This window comes from Homarus americanus, unplaced genomic scaffold (genome assembly GCF_018991925.1).
Source record: "Homarus americanus isolate GMGI-L3 unplaced genomic scaffold, GMGI_Hamer_2.0 scaffold22250, whole genome shotgun sequence".
Lineage (NCBI taxonomy): Eukaryota > Metazoa > Arthropoda > Malacostraca > Decapoda > Nephropidae > Homarus > Homarus americanus.
Window position 1 is genome coordinate 11604453 of NW_024741189.1, and position 8111 is coordinate 11612563.

An 8111-nucleotide genomic window follows, 5' to 3' on the forward strand; every position below is an offset into this window, starting at 1 on the left:
TAGCCTTAGCACATATTACCTTATATTCTAGACGCACTAAAATATAGATCAAAGTTTATTGGGTCTTCAGTAACTTAATCCAATAGGTTTCTTTTGTGTATTTATTATCAAAGATTTCTATATACACTTTCAAAAAGGATTATCACTGTCGCTATGAGTGTTAAATGAGGATGGAGGCTGTCTTAAAGTAGCTCTTCTAAAATACGTCCGATTGATGTGAGAGTGGGAGTGATCTTGAGTAGGGACCCTCGAGGGAGAACGGAAATATATCCGATGTCCTCGAGTCAAGCCACACAGTTTAAGAAAAAGTTAGATATATTATGTAATGGTTGGCACTTGTATTGAGATTATGATGAGTTGGCTCTCATTATACAATATCTGTACATAATCAAATAAACAATGAATAAATTTGACCTCTTTTATACTCCAATTTTGGAAAAGTAGAATAATAATAATCTTGTAAACTGAACTTGAAACATGAAGGTAACATGAACTGTATATGGCTCCTATTGATGTCAACATGATAGCCCATGCATACTTATCACTAATTGACTTTCAAGTGCCAACCAAAGTAGAACTGTTACAAACTAATGCCCATGTGATGACCTATTGGGCATGCATAATCAAAACTAAAGAACAGAACTGTACCTACAGATAGCATTGTAATATCTCAATTTAGTGTAGCTATCACAAGATGTACATCATCAAAAATGCATCTTTATGGTGTTAGACTGACACCTCGGGCGAAGGATTTTGAAAACCTCCCCGAGACAACAGGTGTCAGTGTTTATTTTTAAATTTATAGGCCCTGTCCGTGAAGATAAGGTTTTGATTGTGTACATACTTATTTTGAACGTAATGTATACATAGTAAAGTACAGTAGGGATTTTACTGAATGATGACAATCTGGACACCACACCAATTGTTGGAAGTCGGTTTTGCCTAAAAATTTAGAAAACAATCCTTGTTAATTATAGATCAAATTATAAATTAACTGCGCAACAAAATGTGAAGTTGAAGACCTTGAAATCCAACTATAATGTTTAAAATTGTAAGGTTTTGAAATGAAAAAATTTGACCTAAAGTATAGTGAGTGTTGGTGGTACAGTGGTAGGCTCTCTCTCAACCCTGTCCTGGGCCCAAACTCCAGCCTGGGACAGATGTGAGAAGGGTGTTGAAAGGTGTAAACCTAGCAAATATCACACCCCCACCTACCTGCCCCCACCTACTTGCCCCCACTCCCAACTCCCACTAAAGTATAGTGGGTGTTGGTAGTACAGTGGTAGAGTCTCTCAACACTGTCCTGGGCCCAAACTCCAGCCTGGGACAGATGTGAGAAGGTTGTTGAACGGTGTAAACCGAGCAAATATCACACCCGCTCACTCCCTCCCACCTGCCTGCTCGCTCACTCACTTTTGTAAATCTTGTATCAAATTTCTAGGCTGTTATTTCATACTTTAACGTATATATATATATATATATATATATATATATATATATATATATATATATATATATATATATATATATATATATATATATATATATATATATGTGTGTGTGTGTGTGTGTATAATACAAATGAAAATAAAAAATACTTTAAATATACAATTCCTTTGATTTTTTGAGAATTCCATCTACAAATATGAACATGATCATATCAAGTGGTAGTGAGTATCAATGTAAGTACTGTATCTCATTTCTTCAATACTACCTATCTATAAAAAGCTAAAATACTACATTGTTGGTCTTGGAGAAAATACAGTAAACATGGTCTTGATAAAATATAAGTTACTGTACCTTGTATAATAAATTGGTCGGAAAACGAAGAGTTTATGAATTGGTGATCTTGAAACACTGCAGTAGCCCTCCTCCTTTATCCGGGCTGGGGACCGGCATGTTCAGTTGAACAAGGCGGAGTTACTACTGTGTATCTACTTCTAATTATGGTGCTGTTACAACTATTATACAAATAAGTTTTACCTTTACCACCTCCAGGAAGCACCTTGTCGTGGGTCCACAGTCAGCCACACACCTGGAATACAAAAAGTTTCAGACAATGTCCATAAATACCTTACATATAGACATTACATATTGTCACAAGTACTTTACCTGTTTGGTGGGGTTCTTGTCCTGCCAGAGGTTCGCCTCAGCCAGTCAACCATTCACCTGAGCCAGCCAGCCGTCCACCTGAGCGAGCCAGCCAGCCGTCCACCTGAGCGAGCCAGCCAGCCATTCACCTAAGACAGCCACACAATCTGAAAAGATTTAAAAAGACCCTCAGGGTGTGTGGATGAGAGGAGAGTGTGTGGATGAGAGATGTGTGTGGATGAGAGGAAGGATGTGTGTGGATGGTGGATGGAAGGTGTGTGGATGAGAGGGAGGGTGTGTGGATGAGAGGAAGGGTGTGTGGATGAAGGGTGTGTGGATGAGAGGAAGGGTGTGTGGATGTGTGTGGATGGGAAGGGTGTGTGGATGAGGGTGTGTGGATGAGAGGAAGGGTGTGTGGATGGAAGATGGGGAGAGGATGGAGGGGTGTGTGGATGAGAGGAAGGGTGTGTGGATGGGAGGAAGGGTGTGTGGATGAGAGGAAGGGGTGTGGATGAGAGGAAGGTGTGTGGATGAGAGGAAGGTGTGTGGATGAGAGGAAGGGTGTGTGGAAGGGTGTGTGGATGAGAGGAAGGGTGTGTGGATGGAAGGAAGGGTGTGTGGATGGAAGGAAGGGTGTGTGTGGATGGAAGGAAGGGTGTGTGTGGATGGAAGGAAGGGTGTGTGTGGATGGGAGGAAGGGTGTGTGTGGATGGGAGGAAGGGTGTGTGTTGATGGGAGGAAGGGTGTGTGGATGGGAGGAAGGGTGTGTGGATGGGAGGAAGGGCATGTGGATAGGAGGACTTCGCATCTACACACACACTCACTTCCATGAATACACCTTACCTCCCACCCATACACCCTTCCTCCCACTCAACAGTGCATCCCACCCAGCCCTCCCTTCCACCAACTGACCCAACTCTCCCTACCATCCACCCACCCAACAGCATAAGGGACCCTCGTTCAGCCTCTTCAGGGATATCACATTACCACAGTCCATAGCTGAAATAAAAGACAATGTACTGTACTTAAATATGTTCTTATGTTTACTTATTTTTTGTTGATGTACGTATGACCCTTCAGCATAATGTTCACCACTATAGTACAGCCCTGGGAGTATGATGATTTAATCCCTCGAGTATAACTTAACCCTTTCAATACGATGATTTAATCCCTCGAGTATAACCTAATCCTTTCAATATGATGATTTAACCCTTTGAGTATGATGATTTAATCCCTTGAGTATGATCATCTAATCCCTCGAGTATAACTTAATCCCTTTCAATATAATGATTTAAAACCTTGATTATGATGACTTTACCTTTTGAGTATGCTAACTTATCCTCTTGAAAGAACAATTTATTCCCTACAGTGATAACACACATATCTCTCACCCACCATGTCCTGGGTTTGAGTCCCGACCTCGGACATACAGTACGTGGAAAAGGTGTTATCCAGTGTGACATTACCAAACATGGCAGGTTTTCTCCAGTACTAACGCTGGATAATAAACATCATAACAGAGTACAGTACTAACAAAGAACAGACCAACTGCCCAAATGGCTAGTAAAGTGATATCTCCGTTAACCAGAACAATTGGTGCAGAGCACTTCCGGGAATGAGAGATTTCCGGGTAGCGAGATGACTCTCAAAGCAGGAAAAAATCCCTCATTCCCGGAATTTTTGCGGGGAATGGAAAAATATTATCAGAAGTTCCAGAAGTTGCACATTACATCAATCATCTCTCAAACCCAGAAAAAAAACTTCCCCATCCCCGGAATTTTCCAGGTATACAGTAGGGTCGGGATATATAGTGACTTTATATAATGATTGTTTTATATCGACATTTTCCAATATATAGCGATAAATTTATTTACAGTAGACTCACAACTTACGTGGGGTTATGTTCTTGGGACCTCGCATAAAGCCAAAAACTGTATAGAGTCAGAAACACTCCTAAAAATCCCCTAAATCGGCCAAAAATAGGAGTTGAAAAACTGTACAGTACTTAAATATACTCTAAAAGATTAAATTCTTTATATCTTGTGGAAAATAAATGATGTCTATATTCAAATTATTCGCTGTCTAGCAAGGATTCCAGCAATGTAAATTAAATTCTGCTAACTTTACTATGCCATTTTATGTCAAGTTTAGTCACTTTTATTGGCCTCCAGAACCTAACCCTATTTTCCCCATTGATTTAGTATACAGTATAGCAAACATCCTTGGATCCTATCTCGCGATATATCCCGACCCTACTGTACTGAAAAAATTTTCTTGGAATTTTCCAGAAAATGTGTCCCTTGGAAAATCGTTCCCAAAGCAAGAATTTTTCAGAAAATTCGTGCTTTGGGAACGATTTTCTGGAAAAATTTCAATTACGGCCCTCGGAGAGTTCCGGGTTTGAGGGATTCCGGCAAACGGAGATATTATTGCGCTGATAAGCGGTGAAATAAAAAATTACTTAAAATTAAACTAAGATTCTTATACAGTATTAAATAAACATAATGAAACATAACATAACCTAAACACTTAATTTTTCTGATCTAATATTCAGGAAGGGGGATAACATAACGTAACACATCTATCAAAGCAGTTCTGAGGCTGGTACTCCACAGATGCCAGTAACTAATCCTGACATAACTTACAGGCATAAGAAAACAAAGGTCTCAGGACAGAATGAGATACATAGGGGTCACTCATTATCCTGTGCTGGTGTGCCACAGATGGTGATAATTCAAGAAAGATTGGTAGATATGTCTCAGATACTAACTCAAATTAAAGACCAAAATACACTAATATCTCCATTAGCCGGAATCCCTCAAACCTGAAACTCTCCGACAGTTGGAATTGAAATTTTCTCGGAAAATCGTTCCCAAAGTTGGATATTTTCCAGAAAATTCCAGCGCTGGGAAAGATTTTCCAAGGGGCATATTTTCCGGAAACCAGAGAAAATTTTACCGATACCCAGAAAATTCCAGGGGTGGGGGATATTTTTCTAGGTTTGCGGGATGATGTAATGGGCAATTTCTGGAACTTCTGACAAAATATTTTTGTTACTCGGAAAATTACGCGGATGAGGGATTTTTTCCAGATTTGGGAGATTCGTCTCGTTACCCGAAAATCTCTCATTCCCGGAAGTGCTCTGCACCAATTGTTCCGGTTAACAGAGATATCACTATTAATTCTAAGATATACAGTGAAATAAGAGACCAAAATAAATGCATAAACAATAGAATTGATAAAATAACAACAGAATTTAGAAATCTGAAGTCCAAAATGTAGGAACAAGAGATAACATGGAAGATCTCTTTTATATCACTGTGCTGTACAGTATTTATCATTAGGAAATAGATCTGGTTTAAGTCATTTGTTATAAAATTCGATTATCTCTCTATATCATTTGCATCAGTTTTCAATCATGTGATGTGCAATCTTCAGGTTTAATTACTCTTTTTTTAAGTTTTCTGTGTAACTTGATTTCATCACCTTAATAATGTGTAATATTAGATAAATAAAGTAGTTATTTAAGATATACACGTACTACTGTATGCAGTATAAATATGGTGCATGTTTTTTTTTAGTGTAATACTGTTTTCAACATATACTATTCAGCAAATAAGTACATATTTTATAAATCTTTTTCCGAGTTTCATTTCATCTTATTTTTCTTATATTTAATCATAATATGTTTCACCAGCACCAGAGAATTGTTTAAATACAATATTAATTTTGAAGGTAGCTACTGTATGTACAGTTGGAGTCAAAAGTCTGGAACACTTAGCAATATCTGGCATCTACTTGTGAGTTATATATACAGTATATGATTGGGATATACTATTAACACTACTTGTCATCACATATTATGCCTGAACCACAAAATGGGATAAAACTCTCCTTAATACCTAGGATCTTCGGGTACTTACATGCCAAATACTGTCAAGTGTTCAAGACTTTTGACCCAGACTGTACAGAGAAATTATGGCTGAAAATAAAGATACTATGATCTGTTAATACCATATGAAAAGTAAAGAAAAACTACAAAGCAATCAGTCTAGAGAGTATACCAGGAAAAGCTCAGCGGATTACTGTAATACCGGTAATAGAAAAGATGATAAATAGTGATAACCCTGTTAACTGGAATAATTGGTGCAGAGCACTTCCAGGGATGAGACATTTCCAGGTAATGAGATGAATCTCATTGTGATTGCGTTTTCAGCGTCTATAAGGTGTGCAGCTAACATCAATACCACTGTTATTTTCACACACGCAGAAGAAATTCACGAGGAAACACCAGAGGTAGAACTATTATGGGAAATGAAGAAGAGAAACTAAAGGATATCACTGTCAGAAAAGAGGATGTTCTTAAGAAGATAAATAAATTAAAGAAGTCAAAATCACCCAGGGCCGGAAGAAATTTTCCCTCGAGTTTTGAGAGTGTAAGGGACAGATTAGCGGACCCTCGTAAATTTATTTACAGAATCATTAGACACGGGAGTTGTGCCAGACTTGTGGAGACAGGTAAATTTAGTACCCATATTAAAAAAGGGAGACAGAGCATCAGCGTCAAATTACCGGTTGATTAGTTTGAATTCAGTACTGTAGTGTGGAAATTTCTTGAATCAATTACAGCAAATAGCATCAGATCGCATTTAGAGAAAAACAAATCAATCTATGACTCTCAACATGGATTTACAAAGGGAAAATCTTGTCTTTACAAATCTGCTGATTTTTTTAGGAAAGTCTATGGGGTAGTAGATAATGACAAAAAATACGACATTATTTACTTAGACTTTAGCAAAGCATTTGACAGAGTACCGCATCAGAGGCTTCTGAGAAAAGTTAAAGCTCGTGGTATTGAGGGGAAAGTTTTAAATTGGATAAAATCATGGCTCACCGATAGAACACAGAGGGTCAGCGTTGATGGTTTTAAATCTGAATGGGGCTACGTAACTAGTAGGGTTTCCCAGGGGTCAGTACTGGGCCCACTCTTGTTCACAATCTACATAAACGATCAAGATACCGAGATCAGCAGTGACATACGGTAAGCAAGTTTGCGGATGACACCAAAATAAGGCAGTTGCCTTGAGATCATGCAAAATGAAGCAATGTGAATAATTTTAGGATGTCAAAAGAATGCAATGATTGAGATAATGAAAATGCAACTAAGGTTACAGAGCATTTCACAGAGGGTCAATGAAATTAATACAGTTGCAGCAGTTCGATTAATGAGTGGGAATAGTGGGGGTAAATTTGTACAAGATATAAATTATGGTTTAAAAAATAAAAGGACCTTCTGGAGGCAAGGCAAGAGAGGATACATGAATGGATTAGTAAATATTATTAAAAAATTTAATCTGACAGACTGGTGTACAGCTGTTGCGAAAGTTGTAAGGATCCACCCCGGATAGAACAAGAAGTAGTGTTAGACATTGTGCCTCTCAACACTAAGGAAAGAAATCATTACATGAACCAGGACAGTTAAGGCCTTTATATGGGAATAAGATTAGTAATTTGCCTAAAATAAACACATTGCATGTATATTGTGACGGTTCAGTTGTGTCAAGTGGCAGGGCAGGGTGTGGGATCCTTATAAGACAGTACACAGAACAAGGTACTGATGACACCAAAATTGGACTCAGGCTGAGCAATTTTATATCATCAACACAAGCTGAGTTATATGCAGTGTTAGTAGGATTGGAAAATGTTATGAAGAGGAATAAAAATGCATATTTTTTGTTGATAGTAGGGCAGCTTTGGATTCTTTGAACAGCGGGAGTCAGTCTTTGAACACATTATTGGTTCATGTAGAAAATTAGTAAATACAATAAGGAAAAAAGATCATAGTGTTCGATTTGTATGGGTCCCTTCACGTGTGGGGATTGGTCTTAATGAAGCACTAGATATACAGTAATAAATAGTAAAAAGAGCCGCGGAAAAGGCCGAGATCGACATATTAAAACTTTGAAACACTTAAGGAGCAAATTGCGGAAAATACAATCAATAGATGATAATTTAAAAAG